The following is a 22,844-nucleotide window of genomic DNA, read 5'->3' on the forward strand; positions in this document are numbered from 1 at the left end:
CTGGGTCTCAGCTACCTCCATCCCTGCAATTGAGCAGCTCATGGGCTGAACCAGCATGCGTGATGGGAGCCTGGCTGGCGGAGAAGCTTGCTTCGATAAGACATGGCAAGACGAAATCATAATATGCTTCTTCCCACCCCCCTTCCCACAGCATCTTTGATGATGTTAATTTTTAGGTCTCTCCATGAACACCTTCAGTCACACTCCGCTGATGCCTGTTGATGGTCCTCACCTCCATGATATACAGCCTCTTTGATATGATGTGTGGTTCAATGACTTGCAAACGTGGAGAAGTAATGCATTACTGCTTTGTTGCAGGTGGCAAACATTACTTGACGTGGTAAGTTTCCCTAGCCAGGGTAGGGCCAACAACTTATTATTGAGGAAATCCTCAATAATACTCACTCTCACCAGAATTCAGTTGTCAGACCCACAAATTTACCCACTGCTGATCAGCAACACCTAAAGACAGTTGTATGCTGAAAAACTTTCTGTCTAATACTTTAACTGCCATTTTCAAGCACTGAGTGAGTACTTGACTGTGCTGGCTCTGTCTGAGTGTATTTCATTACCCAAGATACATTTGAGGATACTATCTGAAAGACGCTTATCCCTCCCATCCCAGCCAACACTTCAACTGTTGTGGGAGTCTCCCGCTGACCCAGGATTTCTATCCTGGCCCTAAACTATCTTCTTGCACCATGTGTTTCCATGAAAATTTTCCATCTTTATGAATCCGCATTTTCTCATGAGAAACTGCTTCATCAAAACATTCCCTATCAGCTGCAGTTTTGTTTCACTTCAAAGAGAAACGCTATGGCAAGACCTGCATGCTGGGAATTTTAAGTCAGATGTCTTGTCTTGAATGTTAAAAGGAGCCATTTTGGGGGTTTTGTACACAATACATAATGCCCAGCATTAAGTATTTGAGGTAAACCACATTAAACTAGAATAGCATCAACAGTATGTAACATTTGGCGCTGCCTAAACTGTGACCCAGAGCCGTCATTTTTTTTCTCATCATAAATTGGGGTGTCACCACTGTGTTGACTGTCTAGAATAGTGCTTAAACCCATATACTTACTAAATTCCCCTTAGTTGCTTGCATATAAAACTCTGTGTGTAGTGGAGGGGGGGTGTTTACTGTCGACATGCTGGAATGTTAGTGTGTTTGTCTGAGTAGGGGCAGTACAGAAGATGTTTGCCTCTGTCTAGAAGCCTGGATACGGTTTTCATTCTGGACACATGCTGACTTCCATGTCATGTTGCAAGTCGGGACCTGGCCACTCTGACAGGGGAGGCAAAGACAGCCATGTGCAAAGTTACCCATGTCCTCACCATGTCTTGGAAGAAAATATACCTGGCAAAGGCAAGCAGGAAGAGAAGATGGAATCACACCACCATCAAAAAGGGTATATGACAGTGAGGTACCCTCTCCAGTTCAAGACATTTGAAATTGTTCAGCTGTGTCTGCTCAAAGTGCTTTGCTGGTAGGTGGCTGGAGACTGTGCCAGAGGAGACACACCTTTGTGTCAGGTGCATTGGGGTCATAATTCTGATATGGCTTTTCTTCCTGGAAAGTACTACCAGGATAGTTATATTAACACTCTGACAAAAGTCAAGTGGGCTCTCCTCTTCCAGAGCAAGTTCATTGTCTGTGCTGAGATAAGGAATTAGTGTCCCTCGCCATCACATCGCAATTCACATCTTACTGCGACGGACCAAAATACCTCTGGCTTCTCAAAGCAGTTGTCCAAGGCTCCCTTCGGCTTCAGGCACACATCCATTTCACATTCACAGGATTTTCTTTCAGCTCTCACAGCAAAAGGCTTATTTATTTACAAAAATGAAAGACAACCTAGATTTTGAGATGCATGTGTGTGCTGTAGATCAGTGTACCAGCCCAGTCTAAGCTCTCAGAAATAATGCTAAGCCTTTTATCTTGAAACCGGGCTACCTCTGATAAAGCCTTTTGGTCCAGTGTGTGTGCGCAAATTTGTGCTACTTTAAATGTGGTGATATCACAGCTCTCTCTGCAGACTGTCATTCCAAGCATGGAGCTAGAAGATGTTAAACAGCATCTACAAAGATTAAACATTTAAAATCAGCAGGTCTGGATAACCTGCACCTGTGATTTTTAAGACAGCTAACTAAAGAGAACCGAGGAGCAGAAATGGTGATTTTCAGCATACTGGAAAACTTCCAGTAGTTCCCAGGAGACTGGAAGAAAGTCAATAGCATGTCAGTATTTTAAAAACCTGTAGCAGGAAGCCTGGATATTACAAGCGTATCAGAACTATTTGGAAGCAAAACAAAATGTTGAGTTGTGAGTATAAGACTTGATTTTTAAGGATAGAAATAAAACTGTTTCAAATCAAAATTGGTTTATGGAAAACAAATCTTGCCAAACTAAAATAATATCTTTTTGTAATGAGACTGACCATTGCTGGAGACAAGTTATTAAAGGGAGAAGATGCAGTACTACTATTTTTGCAGAAACTCTAAAGCATCAGAAATCCCAAGTTTAGACTGAGACTGAAAAAGAAATATTTAAATTGCTTAGCCAGAACTTATAGAAATAGCTCTTGGGTTCCAAAATGACTAAACACTTCTGACAAAACCTTCTTTCCTTTGCAATCAATTTTGAAATATAGGGAAAGGTAAGATCCATGTTGCTCACCCATGTAAATGGATTTTTGCATAAACGAGGCAAAAACTGATGATAGCAGGATAGTGATGGCTTTGATTGCTGCTAAGCAGCTCAAGCTATGCAAATGTACAAATACTGTTTCAACAAATGAGTAAAGGGCAGTGGCAGGTAAGTTCACCAATAAGCCTTTGTTTGGGATGTTCTTTCTCATGTATTCTCTCTTAAATAGTCAGGCTGTGGCATTATGCTCCAAAATAAATACAAGTTAGTCATCTGCTGCACATCAGCAGTATGCACCAGATGTTTGAAAGCTGTGAGTACATTTAAAATGCCATTTTACAGTGTCTGATTATTAAATAGGATGAAAATTTTGGGATCCATGCAGGAAGCTGCAATGACTGTCTTATCTATGAAGGATTCATTTAATTTGTAGCAGAATGGCTGCATTTCCCCACTGCCAGAGAAAGTGGGGGAAATTAGTATGGTTACACACTTACTGAAGAGGATGGGAGCAAGCCTGTGTGCGTACATTCATACAGATGTTGGGTTTATGTTGCTCCAAACTCACCAGACCTGTAAACTGAGAAAAATGAGTGAATCCTTGTTAAAATCCTGTGCAGACATTCCCATGTGGAATGAAATCGGTTTTATTGCATTTTGATTTAATTCACTGGTGGGTGTAGCAATTGCCCCTCAGTCTCAGCTGAGAGTTTTCACTAGCTGATACCGGTGTTTCCCATTGTGGATGACCCCATGAAATGTAGCCACAGTCCAATGAACACAAAGGATCAAGTAATCACAATGTAAAGAGTTGCTGCTTCTTGCTGAGAGTTGCCACCACAAAGGTGGGAGATGTGGTGTTTATTTCACTTTTCACTGGTCTGGTAAGCCCAGGTTTAGGGTGGTCACAACCCCAATTCTCTAACCTCTGCCTGCCACTACCTAACGCCAGCCAAAGGGTGCATGTCTGAGATCTACAAAGGTGCTTGGGCACCTACCTCGTATTAGCTTCCCATGGGTGTCGCTGGAGACTGGAGATGGAGCCAAACCAGTGTTCACTGAGGATCGCTCCTTGCCTGCGTAAGAAAGGGGTCACTAACATAGCTGTACAGCCAGGACAGCTATATTAGCGAACATTAGTAAGAGTGTCATAGCTTATTTTGGAAGAAAGAGGACTTTTGCCAGGACAGCTTACATGAATAGAATGTCCTATACTTGCCACTGGACTCTACTGGTGGTCCCATTACTCCTGCATTGAGGTGTACACCAAGGCAGCTCGGGGTGCAGCTGCACTAGTGTTTCCACTCGGATCAGGAAGGTGCTGTTGAACTGCACATCCCAGTTTAGCATGCTTTGTGAAGCAGTGCTGGAAAGCACAAACCGAGTTCTTCTGGGATCAGCCTAAACCGGACGGTGCAGACCAGGAGCACCCCCTTGGGGTTCCACCCCCAAAAAGGGGAATGGACCAGACTAGAGCTAGTCTGAAGTCAGACTTCCATTAACTTGTCTATCACGAACATCAGGTCCTCTGCACCAGAACTCCTTTGCTTTGCAGTTCACCCCTAGTGCGCTGCACTGCTGCTGCTGCAGATATTGTCCATGGCCCCACACCAGCTTGGTGTGTTCATCGTGTCTAAATGTCTCTGCGTAAAACAAAATGGCATTTTCTGTCTTCCAGCTGTAACCGAAAGAGCTGCATACCCACACAAACTATTCTGTATGAAAAAAGTCTTCTATTTGGGACAAAAAAACCCTCTTCAAATAGATCTTGAAATAAAATGAGGGAGATACAGAGCAGAGATACAGAAGAGAGCAACAGAACACCACAAAGCATTCCTCAGAGAGAAGTCTTGAGTCCTACCCCAAGGAGCGTTTTCTGCAATGGGCTTGCTTATTCCTCTCCAAAACCCTCAGTATCTCTGACTAAAGGGAATAATTTTCTAATGTGCCTGAAGAAATGGGTAAGCAGGTGACAAGCATAACATCCAGATCTTTTTCTTCAGGAAAATGGAGTTTTACATAGATTTTTTTTTTTTTTTTGCAAAAGTCACTGCTTCAAAAAATGGCAACATTTTTTGGAAGGCTGTAAGTTGGACAAAACTCACGAGATTTCCATTTTTTCAGAAGTTTTCAGGCTATGATCAGTTTAGTGCTTAAAATATGGGGGAAATTTTAACCAAAAAACCTAGCGTGAGTTTCGTTTTTGCTTATGCATAAATCTTACTGGGAACAGGATCCATCTTAAAAGAAAACACAGAAGGTCTTCTCTGAAGTGCTACAGTTTACTACAACTGCCACAAAGTAAATTTATGGAAATTTTTTAAGAGCAAAAGAGGAATGTGTGAATTTAGATCCAGAGGTGAAACAGAAATGGAGGAGGATGTTGGCAATCTTTATTCCACTTGTAATGTAAAAAAGGAGTGATTTTTAATTCACGTTGTTAACATTCCTAGTTTTTAAAAAACATATCCATTGAAAAACAGAGAAAATACGATGTGCTTCCAGTGTCATAGGGGTAACTAAAACCTAGATGCATAAATGCAGAAGCAGATGTAGAAATACTATACTATTTAGAAAAAATTAATTGGTGGAAAGCTGTGAAAATATTAAAGTGATGTCTGCATTCACCTCTAAGTTATTAGTTAATAGATACATAATGAAAATTCAGGTAAGAAGATGGCACTAAAAAGCCAAAGCTGTCATTTCTGACACTGCTGTCTACCTCTGCAGCAGCCAGGATTTTGCGCATGGACTGTTCCCTTGGCAGACAGAGAAATCCTTTTTGTTATATTTTCTCTCTCGCCTGCTTACTGCTTCCTGTCTGCATGTGATGACGAGATGTCATTTCAACACACAGCGTTGAGGCGTCTGACAACAGCCACTACACCATCCCAGTTTGAGCTACTTTCACTGCCAGAACCAGGACACGTTGAATATGAAAACATCCAACCCGTGGTCTAACACAGAAAAATATTAGCACAGATGCTGCAGGTGTGGGAAAGCACTGTGCTCGGTCGGGAAAGGAGCGGGCGCCTGGCTGCCCAGATGACGTCGTCCACGAAGCTGCACCGATGCCACCAAGCACGTAGGCGCTGAGGTCTCCCCAGCTGTAATGTGGAATGAAAAATTCAGAGACGGTTCTGATGCCACACGTACCGCCTCAGAGGGCTGGGATGGTCCAGTGCAGAAAGCAAGGTTTTTCTTATCTTTCAGACCACAAAGGTAAAGACTTCCTCTAGATTCCTTGTCCTGTGTCCGTGCAAGTTGATGGCAAAATGCCAGGGTGCCCACCACGATGGGAAGCAGGGAAGCGGCATTGCAGCTCTAGAGGGGTGTCGGTGGGCATAAACCTGGGTTTGTGTGTGGGGGATGTGGAACATAGAGCGTAAGGGTGGGTGCTGTGGAAGGAGGGAGTTGTCCCTGGGAAGGGAAAAGGGGTAGTAAAAATTCTTGCAGCCACCTCCTTGCCTGCATGCCATGCTGCCTGACTGCCACCAGTGGTGACACCTCAGCAAAATAAATCTGGCCACAGGGGATGAAAGCGAGCCGTGTTCATTTTGACATGAACTTGTAGTGGAACCTCAGCAGAGTCCAAGGATGTAGCCTTGTCTTCCACTGGACGCCAGGGCTTGGAAAAAAACCTGAGAGGTCATTTACACCACCCCACTGTCCTAAGACAGTTTTAGCTTTCCCTAAGCAATTTGTCAGAGAAGTTTGTCCAGGCACATTTCTAGGGATCCCTTGCTTCCTTTAGCAATGTCTTTCAACGTTTCATCACTGAGAACGGTTTTCCTTTTGCCTAATGTAAATCACTCTTGCTGCCATTTAAGCCCTTAAATTTCTTGCCCTGACCACCCCGGATGAGAGGAAGAGTTTGCTTTGTCCTCCTTCCAGCTACTTCTTACATATCTGAAGACTATTATTATGTCTCCCTTCCATCTTCGCTTATTGAGGCAACCATGACAATAGCAATGTTCTTTAAGGTTTGTAATCAATAGAGACGGAAAGAAAAATCAATCAGATTGACTCCTTGAGGGAAGTGAATTCTTTGGCCTACTTTGTAGTGATGAGATTTCCTGACTGACCAGAGTATTGCACTGTGTGCGGGGGATGGGGAGATGGGAGCAGCTCTGGGCTGCGCAAATTGGTAGGGCAGGTGAACACTGGTGTGTAAATATCTATTTATCCGTGGGGGATTTTTTATGGTACTTTTCTATGGCAACCGAAGAAACAATTTTGAGAGGTACTTAGCCATTAAGTCTAAAAAGAAAGACAAACCCAACCTCGGAAAGGACTTAAAAGTGCTCCATTATCTTCAGAAGTCTTTCCCTGCATGCTTTGATCAGGGAGTCTAGCGTGGAGCCATGAGTCCTGCTCGTGCAGGACAGTGCGTGAAGGAAAGATATGGCAATGGCCTCTTTCAAAACATCAAATTCCCCTGAATGAAGTCAGCAAAGCAGATTCAGTGTCACCCAGGCCAAGCTTCTGGTGGAGTGGGGGTCCTCTGCGTTTCATACACCATGTCCTGCCAGCATAGGCTGTCACACGGTCACCCCCAAACTCGCGGACACAATTTTCCAACATGAACAAAGAAAAAGCAGCACGAAGTAATTATTACATAGTTTTAGTTCACACACTTATCATTCAATGCTTAAAATAAAAGCTTAAGTGGAAAAGGGTCAGACTGCAACAAAAGCCAGAGTGCTAAGTGCCATGAAGGGCTACAGTATAATTAGTGTTAGGTTGCATTTGATTCAATAGTTTTGCTGTAAGATCATTGATCAATAAAATGTTCAGAGATTTTACACAAATTAAAGCTTCAAGGTCTCACTTCAGTATTGGTTTCATTTTTTCAGTCAGTCATTGATGAAGATGGCATATGCTGCCATGCTAATCAATTCATTATTCCATGCAAATACCAGCAAATAAATTTAAATAAGATTAATTGAATTATGTTAATACTAACACAGATGCATGCACTTCCATTAACTTAAAACAGGGTATAATCAAGTAATTAAAAAAATAGCCTCTGGATATCGGGAAATTTTTAAAGAACACAAAGACAGTAAAATTCTGGGGACTGAGTGATGACTGTACAGCTCACAAGTGCAACAGATCCATTAACAAAACAACCAGCTTTTCAACTTACTGTTGGCTACAACCAGTGTGTTTCTCAACTGTAATGCAAGATAAGAACACGACAGTTATTAATTTCAATGACTCATTAAATAATAGAGAACAAGTACATATAGCTTTATCTCATCTCTATAACCACCATAATCAATGTTCCCACAACTTGAAGGAACACTCTGTTGTCATTGACTGTCAAAATAAACTACAGCTGAGAACTGGCTAGGTTTCTGATTAAAATAATCTGGCAAACTGGAGCAAATTAACCCCATAGTGAAAATGATGCAGTCACTTTGATGGGTAAAATGATGGGCTTATTATGTGCAGTGCTCTAGTCAGTGCTTAGATAACATTCTGCAGAGCAATGCAAGGAGAAGGGTCACAGTCTGTCACTTTCCTGATGCTTCGAGGATTTGCGGGGCATGTGGCTTTGTTTGCTTTTGCACACATGTATACACTCACACAAATAATCCGAGAAATACTCACTGAATCTATTTCAAAGTTACTTTCACTGGGTGCTATAACACTGTTTTCAGTGGTTTCACTGAAAAATATGAATATCCCATAACACAACAAATTCTATCTGTGAAGCTTATGGCCTGCTGAAGCAATCCGTTAGTATGATTTGTCACAACAATAGCCTAATTTGCCTGGTTTAGGAAGGAAAACATAATCCTCTGGCAACATGCAAAATACTTTATTTTCCCTATGACAATTAAGGCTGTATAATGAAGAAGAAATGTATCCCTGTAACTCGGGCTCTAAACAGCCACGGCAGATTTGGGCTCAGTTTCACCTTTGACAAGTTATTCCTTAATCTTGCTGTATCTGTAAAATTGTGGTAATGCTACTTTCTACTGCTCTTTGTCTCGTGTTTGGACTGTAGCTCTTCAAGGCAAGCGCTGTCTCTTTTTATGTGCAGTACTGCCAGCTTAAGATGTTTTTCACATGTCTCATGATATTTGATGTTTTCCCCAGCTCTTGTGAGAATCTCAGCATTCATGTAAAAAAGAAATGTTCCAGTCTTAATGGCTGTAGATAAAAGCTCAAATATGGGCCATGCAAATAATGTAAGCCTCAAAGAGCAGAAAAAAAGAGGATAACAAATAACAGGAACCCTATGTTTTTATAGCTACTGGTAGATCAGTGTTTGTTTGTCCTTTTTTAGTTCATTATTTGTGAGCCCTCAGTTTTGGGGTTGCTTCTTCAGTACGTACAGCAGAGAAAACAAGGCCGTTCTCACCTTCTGGGGCTGACGGACCAGCTGGAGAAATCCCCGTGGTGGGATCCCAGTCCTGGCTTTGGACATGGGAGTATGGACCCTTCCTCCTGGGGCTAAGGCTGTTGGAGTCAATTTGGCTCCTCCTGTCTCCACAACGCTTGGGAAAAGGCAATGTGTCTCCTGTGTAACCTAGCACACCATTAGTAAAAAACATACGTTGCTGCTTTGCAGGTACAGGGAACTCAGCGATAGCATCCTCTCAACATCTTTTCTTTTTCCTTACAGTAATTATTTTTCTCTGTGTTTGGATTATTTTTTGGTGGTAAGATTTGGCACCGTACACACTGTCTGTATGCTGTACACACTACATCTGCTGCTGGCCCACCCTGACAACAAAGTGGTGTTCAGCTGATAGGAGAGCTGTTTGTTCACCACTTCTCCTCTGAAGTGAAGCTGTTTTGTCAAGACTCCCTTGCAATTTTGTTCTTGCAGGGACAGCGTCTCCCTGCTAGTCGGTAGCCTTGCTTTCAGGTGGTGCCATCCTACCTGTAGAAAAAAAACACTTCCCTTTCTACACATAGAGATTCAAGAGGTACTTCTCCAGTAGCATTGTGTTTTGAAGAAAAATACCCTGAAATCTGATGGAAATCCAGGGGAAAGGAAACCAAGGGAGGAAGGAAAGGAAACAACAGTTTTGCTCAAAGACAAATATCTTTCATTACCTGCCGCATCTGTAAGAAATGAAAGAGAGGAAAAATTACTATTTTGTTTTCTCAAGCTTTGTTTTATTCACAGTAGCAGCTTCCTTTTCCCTCTGACAAAAGCATGTATGTGGATGTACCATTTGGACCCTTGTTCAGCTATAGCCAGTATTTTGCAGTATGGATTTCTTTTGTGGTGTATTACCTTTCCCATTATGCCTCAGTGGCGTTGGTTTTGGCAGGAGATGTTTATTCTTTTCCCTTTGCTACTTCCTGTACAAAGGGGCACTGCAAATCCCAAGCATTTGCAATATCCACAATACCTGTGTTTTTGGACTGCAGTGTAACAGTTGACGGTGGTCTGCTGAAAAGCATAACTATTTCTGTGATTTCTGCTGCAGCAAAGTAACTTGATCTTTTCCTGCAAGTTTTATGGTAGATTCACACTGGCACCACAGCTAAGGAATATGCTTCTGTGACTCCAGTGCAGTACTTCTTCTCCATGCAGTGCTCAAGCTGACATACTATGGAAATCACGTCTTTAACCTGTTTCCCTATCTGAAATTACACTTAATTTGCTGTTTTAAAGAAGCATGAGATCATTTGAAAGAATGCACATGATGTCTTAAAAGCAAAATACTGCTGATCTGTTTTGATTTTAAGCAGCATAAACTCCTTTTTGCCTTTCCCATATTGTCTGTTTCTTTGCTCCAGTGTAAAATTACATTACTGTCTGGATGAAGGATAGGAAAGTGTGCTGGGTAAAATGCACTAATAAATTAGGTCATGGTACCTGATGACTTATAGCACATCAGTACCTTTGCAGGAGAAGCAGAAACAGTGGAAAGGTCCTGCACAAGTCCTACAGTCTTATTGTTCACTAGGTAAATATTGCAGGAGATTATCTGTGGAACAACAATAACTATTCTAGGTTTCCTGAACTGTCAATACGCTGCAGGCACCAGGGTAAGCTCATCTCATGTATCTTTATATGTACAATACAGATGTGTTCCTCCTGGCTGCCAGTTTAGGAACCCCTAAGAGGCAATAGGAAAAATGAGGGATTTTTAGGGAGTAATTAATCAGAAGCATTGTATACATCTACTTGAGGATTAAATGAATCATATAACTGAAGTGCTTCTTGTCTTCCAATGAATATGTTTAACAACCAGCTCAGATACAGATGTTTTCACTGTAGCCATCTACATCTGATCACATGAAGTCCACACCAGTGGACTCATTTCTGATCTGGAAGGTACATTAGACCCCATAGATGGACCTTTCCATCCATAAGCTCCTTTCAAAATGGCCTTCCCATCAAGCTTATTATCTTCCCTAAAACTCATGCTTGGTATTGCTTCAGGTGGAAGGCATTATCATTTTTATCATTACTGTCTTTATAATGGCTGGGTAAATAAGACATTATAAAAACCAGATAGCAGCTATTCCTTTGAGATTTGCGCTTTGGACTGTGGCCGTGGCCTGCTTAGGTTATCATTTACTGTGATTTATGCTGAACAAACTTAAGCTTATCTTCTTCATCAACATTTTGCAACCTTCACCATGTGTGCTGCTAACTACAAGTTACCAACTTGGTTTTACATTGGTTCATCAGCTAGATCTGACTTTCCCTTGACTTACACTAGGACTGGACTAGACTCCTAAGGCTCAGTCTAAATAACATTCCTAGAAGCAATGCTGGACATTTTCCAAAGTATAATAACGGTTTCCTTATTTTTTAAGAACCCAAACCTCTTGTGTTGTAAGAACATGGTAGCAGAACAGCAGGAGCAAGGAAGAATGATAACGGGAAATCTTCTCAAACATATTTGAACTACCAAGTATCTATCACTTGCAGTTCCGGGGGTACTGCCTTGGGATTTTAACAGGGATAGCGTGCAGCCTCTGCATGCATGAGGTTTTTAAACAATGCGAACAAAGTAAATGAAGCACTTGGCCAGTCTTTGTGAACATAATATCAGGCAGCAGGATTTAGAGATAGCTGTACAAGCAACCTCCTTGTTGCTAGTGTCTCACAGTCAAGAACCTCTTCCTATATCTTAGTCTAATGACAACTTTCATGCCCAAAGTCCCAGACTTCCACAATGGCAGATTGAGTGCCAGCACAACTTCTAAAATGACCAGTACAGCCTGCTGCTACAACTTACTGAGTTCTTCATGGTCTCACGTCGGTTCCTGTCTAGGTACATGTGGCTTGGTAGTAGCATTTTGAGTGAAAGGGATGTGGTTCTTCGCCCAAATTTGCAACTTTGCCCTTGTGAAAAATGAAGGCTGGCTGACCTCTGTGGTTTCCCATAACAGAACTTTTTCAGTCATAATAACAAATGTCCTCTTTGAGTTACATGAAGACCTAAAGCCACAATGCAGGCAAGGGACAAGACTACTCAGAGCTGGATGGACAGGAGGTTTTCAGTGGGGGAGGATACATGCAAGCACAGGAGGTGGATATTTTTCTGGAGGAGCTACATGTTTAGCACTGCAGGAGCCAAAATAATCAAGGAAGACTTGCAAAGAAGCCCCATGGACAGCATTTGTTGTGCAACCCAGGAGAAACATTGGGAGAGACCTCTGCACTGGCTGGAAGGAGGTCTGGAACAGCCAGCACAGAAACTTTCTTCTAGTGTGTGATTCCTCCTCATTTGGCTCCAGGAAATGGGAACTGTGTGTCATCTTCATGAGAGGTACAGCCACAACAAGGAAATGCCCTATTCCATGGTGAACTTCTCCTTAGGCTGGATTCAAGTCCAGATTAGTGGCAGGTGACATGTATGAAAAGAGCTAAGTCAATGACTACGCGCTGTATGCTTACGCTTCATGTCATCCCTGATGAAATGGCTGGGCAAACAAAACCAAAATTTTCAGGGTAAAGAGACTCAGGAAAATAAAGTCCTGGGTATTTAGGCAATCACAGGATGAATGCGATCAATCGGCGTGATGCAGCCAGAAAAATACAGCTGTAATTGTGGGGTGCATCAGCTGAATGTTTCTTGTAGTTGGAGACATGCTCATGCTGTTGTACAAGTGACTGTTAGGACCTGATCTACACTACTCTGTACAAGCCAGTACTCAAAAATGTGAATTCCAGGTGGGAGAAGGGCAAAGAATGGTCATTAAAAAGAGGAGAGAGGTGGAGTACTTATTCCACAAGAACAGAATAAAAGAGTGTGGGTGGCTTAGACTAGAATACAGTTATGATTGCTCTTTATATATCTGTTAAATGGCTACTCACCAGGTAGTCATTAAAGAATTAAGAAGTATTTAAGTAAGATGGCAACACTGGCACAAGGACAAATCAGAGGAAGGTGACAATGAATAATTTGGAGTGGGAATTAAAAAGCAAGTTCTCATCCTCAGATGTCCTAGAACATTTTTCCAGTTGCAGTAAGGAAGCAAGATGTCTAAGGTTTTTAAGATGGGCTTGCTGTGACTGTGACAGTAGACAGCTTCCCAGTGTATCCAGCATTTGCCTTTTAAAAGAATACTGTCAAAAAGGCAAGTTCAACATTTTGTTGACAAGAAGGTCTTTGTCAAAGATGGAAAAACTAACCCAAAAGAGCATCCAGGCATACTTAGAGCCTCAAGACAGGGACGCCCTTCTTCACCTAGACCCCAAACACTTTTCTTTTTGGCTTAAAGACCATCGAAGAACGATTTGAAGCCAGACAGTTCCTTTCTGGCTTCTCATAGACACTCTTTGCCATTTGTAAAATTTGCAGGAACCAATCTAAAGCAATTAGTTGATGGCAAGAACACCCAGGGTACATGAAGGGTTATGCTATGTTCAGTAATCTTACTCTTTGGATGAAATCCTGGCTTTGCTGAAGTCAAGGTGAGTACTGTCCTTGATTTCAAGGATTCTTTTCAGTGTTCTGACACTCACACATTTGTGCTTGCTGTTAGTCACCATGTCTCAGAGAAAGAGGCATAACCTGGTAGGATGGTCAAGGGGTATTTATGCCCTAAAAACCAGAAAACATGCCAAAACAAAAATGATGGCATTAGAATGGAGCTCAAGGATTTCTTGGGGCCTCAAAAAAAATTTCTCCATCTATCCATGACACTGTAAATGTAATTTCCCTGTGACATACTAAAAAGCTCGGTGAGCAATGCTTGTTCTCAGGGGTGGTTTTTTTTACTTTGTAGTTCTTCAATCTTCATTTATGCCACTTCTCCTTCAAATGTTCTGCTTGGGTTTTGTTGATGTTTTTTATCTTTCCCTCTCCTCCATTCCTTTCACCCAGCTGAAGTAAGATGCCTGTGGAAAGATGAAATATAAAGAAAAGCACCTGGCAATTCAGATGAGTTTGAATAGTTTAATGTCCTTTCTAGTTTTAAATTCTTTAGGGTTTAGCCTCCTTCTTAAAAGACGTTTCTGATTCACTTACCTGAGATTATGCAAATCACTGCTGAACTCAGAGCAGCAAGGGTTATTTCCCTGAATAAAATTAGCAGACACTTAATAATAAAACAGATTTACATTTGTACAGCACATTTTATCTCACTGGATCCCAAAGTACTGCTGAAATGTAGTAGGACATTGAAACTGAGAAACATTCTTGAGGCATTAATTCTTCTCCCATTCTCACTAATTTAGCCTGCTGACATTCATACAGTTATTCCTACTTCATACCAGTAGAAGTCAAAGGCAAACCAACCCGTAACTTCTTCCAGTCATTTACCAGAGTTAATTAATTCATCCTGGACCATTTATTACCTGATCATGAAAGCTTTATGCATGCTCTGATTGCCTTCCTCCATATATTCACAAAAACAATTTAAAAAGTATCCAAAATGGGCTTTTTTCAAAGCCTTAGCCATTTTGCATAGAGCTGGCAGGACATAACTGCCCATCCTGGACTTGGTTTGCAGCCCTCCTAAAGTGTGTCCTTCAAAAGTCTGCATTTCCTACTGTCCCTTAAGATTTTGAATGTGTCTGCCTATATGTGTATTCCTAAGAAACAAGTAGTTTTTCTCTTTTGTCTTTATTTATCCTTTAACAATAGCTTGGACCCTTATAATCTCACCCCTTGTTTGGTGGATAGGTTTTTAGTGGTCTTTGTGTGTTTAATATTATTAACAAGAACTACTTTTCTGTTCTTTGAGTTCAGCTGGTTTTGTCCCTCTCCACTTATTCCCCATTTTCATGATCACAGGCTCATCTGAACCTGTCCTCATCCTATCCTGATAGTTGATATCCCTGCGGGTTTTTTCACACTTCAATTTGAGCTATAGAGAGGCTTATGATAAACACACACCTCTACACCTACTAGTTATATATTTGATCCCATCTTATATGTACTTTATGTACATGATTATGACACAGTAAACTTTTAATATAGTTCAAATCCACACTCAAAAAAAAGACAACGGAAATACCAGCAGCTGTTGGGCACTTCCCAATGGAGATAAATACTTCCAGCAGACTCCGAGAAGAAAACACTGCATCTTGAATAACTATCACCATTTTTTGGTAAGATCTTGCTTTTGTTTCCTAACACCTCATTTCAGACCAAGTGACAACACAGAAGTTTGTCTTTTCTTAAATGCAACAACATTATCCTCTAGCCTGGAAATAAATAGTAATGCTGTCATGATGTCTAGAAAATTAGCCAGATTTTAAACCTGTTTTTCAGACATTTCAGAGAAAAGGCTAAAATCTGTTGTGTCAAATTTTCAGGTAAAAAGACTGAAGCTGGATTATTGATATACCTGCCTGGTTTCGTTAGTGTGCTTCTCGCAGTTGTCCCTGCATTTGCCTGAATTTGTGCATTAGGCTCAAAAAAACCTGGCAGACAACAAAGCTTTCTGATAAAGATGTAGGTCTTGAGCCTCAGCCAAATGTCAGCAGGGGCCTTTTATAGACTCCAGTAGGAACTGGATCATGCCTCGCTGGCATGAAAACCTAATGTATCACCCGGCAAAAGTGGAACTTGGCTATTAGAAGCCCTGAACAGAAAAATCACCAAATGGGCTTTGTTCTGTGCATCGAACAATAGTTCTGGATGTGTGGCCTTTGTCATTAGTAAGTTCACAAGAGACCCCTAATTAGATTAGGAGGGCTTTAAATAAGGCAGTGGTAATCGGCTGGGAAAGCCCCACGCAGACTGGCCGGCAGTGAGGAAAGGCAACCTCCCCTACAGTTACCAAGACTACGAGGAGCTTTAGCGGCTGGAATGGAAGAAGTGAAAACCGAAGCACAGAGTTTAGTACCAGGTGGGAATCGGTGCCTTGGAGTAATAAACTTGGGTAAAGGCGGCTGTATTCAGGCATTCGGGGAAGCTCTCCTTCAGCACACACAAGTGAGGCCATCCCAGCGGCACTGGGGCCATGTGGGACAGACGGTGGGCATGGACCAGAAGAAGCCCACAAGCCTGGTGCTACCGGACAGGGAGGGAGGAGAAAGGAGAGCATGTCAGAATAGTTTAAAGCACTATTTGTCATAAACACCCTTCATGTTCGGTCATGAAATGAGGCAGCGGATATGAGACAAGAAACCAGAAATGCTAATGCCATTTGCAAAGCATGAGAAAAATAAATATGCTGCTATTTGGCTGCAGCTAAACATGAGCTCACGCACGTCTAATTAATTAACATGGCAGTTAATTAACAGGACAGTTTTGATCTGCCATAGCAAAGCTTTGAAATACAGTGGCTCGCTAAGTTATTTATTTCAGTCAAAATTAAAGCAAGTATTTTTTTATTGGCCTATTTGCAGAGCTTCATGTTACCCTAGTGGCATCAGCATGGCATCCCAGTCATCTGAATCCAGTCAGAATTAATCTGAGATTGCAAAAGGTAAATAAAGGTTGATTTAGGTCAGGGAGCACAAAAGCGGCCATGAGACGCCCCCAGATAAGCTGGGTCTCTGGTAAAGTGCAACTGGCCTCTCACAGCCTCTTGTTTGCTGGTTTGGTTTATTTCCCTCTCAGAAATCAGAGCAAGACTGAACAAAGGAAGAGGTAGGCCAGCAAGACCTTGAATTAAGTTTTTTTTCTCCCTCAGCAATGCATCATCTAACTTGGGATCCCTTATTTGAAGGGAAACACCAGTAGTGTAACCAAAATCCTTGGCTAGCCCAAGTTCCCACAACCCTGCATGATAACGCTAGGGTGGCTAGAAACGTACAGGAAGGACTCTAGCTGCTGATTGCAGCCCCAGGACAAGTGTCTACAGCAGCCGTTAAAGTCCCCCTTCAGTAGGGACGGTCTTTTCCTCTCTAGGCATGGTCATGGGCAGACCTGGTCTCCTACAGACCTGGGGACAGGCACCCAGAGGAGAGGAGGAGACGCACATCACCACGGGATCTGTGAGGCATTATAATTTAGAGACGGTTCCGGGGCAGGCCACAGAAAAGTGGTTTAAAAATACCTCTGCCCTTTCAAGGGTTTTGTGTCGCACCCGCCAGAAGCGGGGAACGGAAGCTCACCTTACATTTTAATCAGTCTTTCCTTCACTTAGTTTTAATCTGACCCTGAGTAATGCCCCCTAAGAAGATTCATTTAGAAGCAGATTACAGCATCTAATTTGCTAATGATGAGACATCATCCTCAGAATCGCAATCTTCCATCGGGACTTTGTAGATGCATCAGGAAATAAGATAAAAATGTCGTGCCCCCCTCGGCATTGTCTTACAGCTAGAGCGCTCATCCCCAGCTCCGGTCCCACCTCGGGTGGGAAGGGCCGTGCCTTGCCGCACTGGACCACAGGAAATAAGCAGGAAAAGCCTGGATAAAGGTATGTTTGGGTTGGAGACCTGTGGGGAGGAAAAAGATGGTTCACGTAGCTCATTGCTCCAAGGCCAGCGGGTTCAGGTCAGCATGCAAGTGTGGGTTGCAGCTGGCCTGTGCAACTGGGAAACATGTTATGGAGAGACATGGTTCCCTATGTACAGATGAGAGATCACATGCTCCCAGTTTACAGCCAGAGGGAAGGACAGCAGGCTTTCCATCAGGTTTTGTGGCAGGATTTTCTGGGGAAAGCAAAGAGGAATCACAGGACACCCCTGGGGAGTGAAACAGAGGAGACCATCGACCACTTGCAATGAGGCAAGGAAGGGAGGAAAGAGGCTACAGGGAGATCCTGATGTTTTCCTTAGGAAAGGTGTTTAGAGAAGATGTCAGAAAATATAGAGTATCCTCTATATTCTCTGGTTATAAAATGGTTTGTGATTACAACCTGATTCAGCTCAAATTCAGTGGAAGACTTAAAAGTTTTTAGATGTCTAAAGGGTGCTTTTGTGTAATGAAACGAATTCTAACAACTGAAGAAATAGAAGACATAAATGGAAAGAAATGCATTTAAGCCAAATGTGCCATAGTATCTTCAACTTTTATCCTGAGCAAAAGAAAATCTTTCAGGAAGGGCTCCAGACTAAGCAAACTGAGTCAGCATCTCAGAAGTCATACTAAGAGTAGCAGAGAGCTCAGAAGTATTGCAAAAGCATTTGATCAGCAAAGAAATCTGCGTTCAATAAAATGAGTATTGCCAAAAGTCAAGCTGAGTCAGACCTGTGAAGGATATTAAAAGACATAGCAAAAGGTTCTCCAGCTGCAGGAAAGAAAGCTGAACAGGTAAGAAAGAAAACTGTAATAGTGAAGCAAAGATCAAGAACTAGCTTCCCAAAAATTGCCTGGACCACACGCTGTGCACCCATCCCACGTGCAAAGACTGAAGACGTTCAGGGAATGACAGCGGCCTTCCCATCTCATGGCAGACCCAGCCCATGGGCCACACGACCTGCCCTGGCTCCCTGCCAGTCTGCCATCACACGCAGGCAAGGAGGGCACACGGATTTAAGCAAAGGCTGAAAATCTGAATGGGGGAACTCCTACAGTCAAATATAAATTCTCAGACGGAAAAACTCCGTGCCACTGGGTGCCACTGTAGTCCATAGCTCCTAAGGTCAGGGAAGGGGTTTGGAAGGGCAACATGGGCTATAAACTGAGAAACAGGGTAAGTGCTGCCCCTCACAACTTGTCTCCAAGCTTTTGCTGGTCCGTCACCAAGCGGGCAGGAGCTGTTGCTAGCCCTGCAGGAACAGGGTCCTTTTCTACCTCGGTCTCCCTGGCCTCTCTCCTCCCTCTCTCCTCTCTGAAACACCTCCTGCTCCAGCAGTGCTCCCTCCAGGATGGACTCCCAGGTATACCTGCCTCGTGCCCACTCCAGTATGGGGATCAGGCCTCCATGGCAATGTTGATCCCTTTTTTTGGAGTCTGCACTGATGAAAAAGTCAAGAATCTCCTCTTGCTTCCAGTGTTGCAAGGAAGTGGATGGAGCCTCTGAGCACAGCAGGGGCATCCTACTAGCGTTCCCTGTGTGTCTCATCCATGCTGTGTTGCCTGAGGGCTGGGAATCGTAACACACAAACATCTCGCCATACACAACAGGCTGCCTCTCCAGCCTGTCCCATCACTGGACCATCAACAGGAATTTGTTGATTTAAAATGTGCCTACATGCCATTTTACCCCACATAGCAATATAGCATGATGCAGACTAGGTATTCTCTTAGGCGCAACGTCTGGTTGGCAAATGTGACAAAGACAGTCCAATTGCAATAAAGAGCCGATGTCTGGTAGTCAGCAGCAAGTAAAGTGTGTGTGGCTCTTGGTCCTTGTGCTGTAGCACAGGCTCTCAGCTGTCACAGGACCTTACCTCCTAGGGGATCTCATGGTGCTGGAGTTTATATGTGTACCTTGGAGAAATGATGCACAAGTATTAGAATACATTTGTAACACAGTTTGTCATTTAAGTTCCTTCCCATGCATCATTTCCTTCTCATGCTTTTGGTTGCCTTTAGGAACCAAAGTGACACAAAATAACCGGGAACAATCAGAGTATTCACATCAAACTGTACTATTGCTTCAGACCAACTCACTAAGGCAGACACAGCCAGTGAAGATGCTAAAAGAGGTGAGGAAAGCTGATCCTCAGCAGAGACAAGTTCTCCAGCAGCATCCATCAGCAACTGAGTTGATGGGAAAGAGGAAACTGGTTTTACGATGGAGCTTCGTACATTTCTGAATGTGATTGCATGATTGCAAGGAAACTAATCAAATGGTTCAGGCATTCCTTCCTGTTCTGTGTCCTGCATTGCAATGGATACCAACACCAAATAATGAGAACTGCTGTCATCAGCTGATTACGCCATTGCTACTTGCTGGAGATTTTCACTGTTTTTCAATAAGCCATGATGACCATTTATTAAGCCAGGGGTTTGGACTAGATGGACAGTGGTTTTAATCTAGTTCCTAACCTGTGCTTTAACATGTGCTACAATTTGTTTTCTAACCACGTGGTTCAAGTAAATAGTGTTCCTATGGAGAAAAGGTGTTGCATAGGTCTCTGGAAATTATTGCATGGCCTGGAACTGTACTGCACGTAGATAAGAAAACTTGGCTGACTGATGTGAAAACAGGTAGGACAGTTTCTGATGTGAAGGAAGGTTTTGTTTTGGGAATTCAACAGGACATTGACAAATATGGTTCACCTATCCATAAGTGCCATGAAAAAGGTCTCACACAGATCTCAGTTTTTGCTTTAATTCTGTAGATGGAACTACAAATATTATACAGTACAATTCTGCTAAGTAACACAGATTGTGCCTGTGTAATAACCAATTACTTAAGCTGAAGGAGAAAGAGAAAAGGAAAATAAAACTTATTTTAGTTACCCACTTGCAAATAAAAATGGAATTTCATATAATAAACTTCAAGACTGCATTACTGAAAAAAGGCATCTAAAAATATCACATTTATATTTCACCAAAATAATAAATGTGGGTTGATATGGTATCTTTCATACTCAGGAAATTCCTCACGGGTTTGCATTGATGACACATGGATGCCTGATCAGTTGGTCTGTAGCAAATTTAGCTATAACACATTCACCTCTACTCACAGAGATATTTCAGTTTTACAGTCTAAGGGAAGAAATACAAAGCTGGGGAGCATATCAGATTTAGAAATCTGCCTGTGCTTTTTTTGCCTAAAGAAAGTCATGAGGTCTTCAATATTAATTTTTGTGACTTTCTTTTGGAGGAAGAAGGATGTTATAGAACAAGGTTTGAGTAAAGTGGAAATGGGCTTGAGGAAACAAGCCAGATGAGTTGGGGCAAGAGGAGAAATTCTCATCTATTGTCATTAATTGAGATGGACTTCGACTAGCAAGACTGAAGGAAATTTACCTGTAATTGGTGGTATCTGATAGCTATCTGCCTTAAGGGAAGGACGTTCAAAAGGCAGTGCTGAAGAATTTCCAGGAAGATATAAGCACAACATTACATATTTATATTCAAACCACTCTCTGAGTTCATACAACAGCATTTAAGCTGCAAAGAATAACTGGTCTAACCTACCAGAGATATCTAAGTATCCAGTGCCTCTTTCTCAAATAATCATAGGGCAACAAGGATCAGTTGTGATCATCCAGCCTGGTATCTTGTGGAACCTACCAGACCAAACTACCAGACATTTTCAAGTCAGTTCTTGTTTGAACTAGAGCATCCCTTTCAGAAAATAGGTACTCTTGATTAAAAATAAAAATAAAAAAATCTTATGATGGTTTTCACTGATCCTCCGACAAGGTTTTCTAGCGGTTTATCACTTTCACCTTTAAAAATTCACACATTTCAAGACTTACCAAGTTGACCATCAATTTCTGGCCACCGGATCTTCGTACGTATTTATCTACTAGCTTGAAGCCTGCCGATGAATGTCAAAAGCCACATTCAGCTTTTGCCAGTGCTACATTTCCCAGTGCCCATGTACAAATTGCCAGAAGTTGCCGAGAAGTAGCCCTAGCTCACAGCGAAGTCCCAACAAGACTTTCTGCAGAGCTTCTCCTACCTTGTCTTGGTAGATTTAAGTGACCCGTAAATGACAGTAAGGAACGTAACTTTATCTGCACCACTGGGGCAGTGAGGCGCTAGCTTCAAACCCCCACCCTGTTTTGGGTGAGAGACGTGTGTCCACATCTCCCACACTATCCACAAGCAAAGGGTGGCTGGAGCAGGCTTTGCTCAGCCTCTTCCATCGAGAGGACTGTAATTTGCCACAGAGGGATGTGCAGCCCTGTGGTGAGGGTGCAGCCCCTGGTGAGGAAGCTGGCTCAGGTCCTAACCTCAAGGATGCAGTAAGTGCAGTTCTCGCAACCGCTCAGGGGTACATGTGCCAAACTTCACAGCTGTGACTATCGTTTTACATATACTGTGACGCTGAGGCAAGCACTGGGAGGCGGTTTAGCTCCTAGGTCCTCTTGGCAGTAGCCCTGGAGGGCCCCAGCAATCACTGAAATACATGACCAAGTGAAAAATTTCTAAGGCAGGAGAGCAAAAGGCAAGTACCAAACACCATGTACAGTAGCTTTAAAGAGCTCAGTTCCTCTTTAAGCACCTAAAGGGGAGTCTGATAAAAGCCACAAGGAAACGTATCTCCAGCACTGTCATTTTTTAAAAGCAAGAAACAGCATGAACTTTCCCAGGAACAACAATCTGCGGTGTGTCTGTCTGCCTCTCACTAATGCACGCTTACGGGTGGTGTAAACGGCCCTGACACCCTGTGAAGTCTCCAGCCCTCACACGTCCTAGTGTGCTAATGTCAGCCAGAAGAGATGGCCCTTCCTTGCAAGGGTCCGGAGGACTACCCCAGGGCTGCCATCACAGCCTAAGAGCACGATGGGCTGTGGAAACAGTTTGGACCCTTGTTCTGGGTCTCGGGAAAAGCCTGGGATTTGATCAGTCATTGCAGAACTGGGAAGCTTCAGTCTCTGTATGGATTTAGCCCTCTGTCAATTCAATGTTAAATGTGCCACAGGAAACGTGCTGCTGGAGCAAACACTGTGTGCCTTTCACCAAGCCAACATTGTAACATTGTAAAGAAAGCAGAAATCTAACAAATAGTCTTTTCTCAACATGTGGCATAAAATCTTTCTTCACACATGCAACAAAAACTATTAGAGCAATTTAATCAGGAACAACAACAGAGGGGACAGACACTGGCAGGGACAGTGCAGGATTCATAGGGGAGGTTGAGGACAGGGGGAGACACAGGCATCCTCTGGCCATTAGACCTTATTGCCCTCCTGGACATGGAATTGAATCTTTTCCTGCCTCAGAAGTGTGCA

This window comes from Accipiter gentilis, chromosome 3, assembly GCF_929443795.1.
Source record: "Accipiter gentilis chromosome 3, bAccGen1.1, whole genome shotgun sequence".
NCBI lineage: Eukaryota > Metazoa > Chordata > Aves > Accipitriformes > Accipitridae > Astur > Astur gentilis.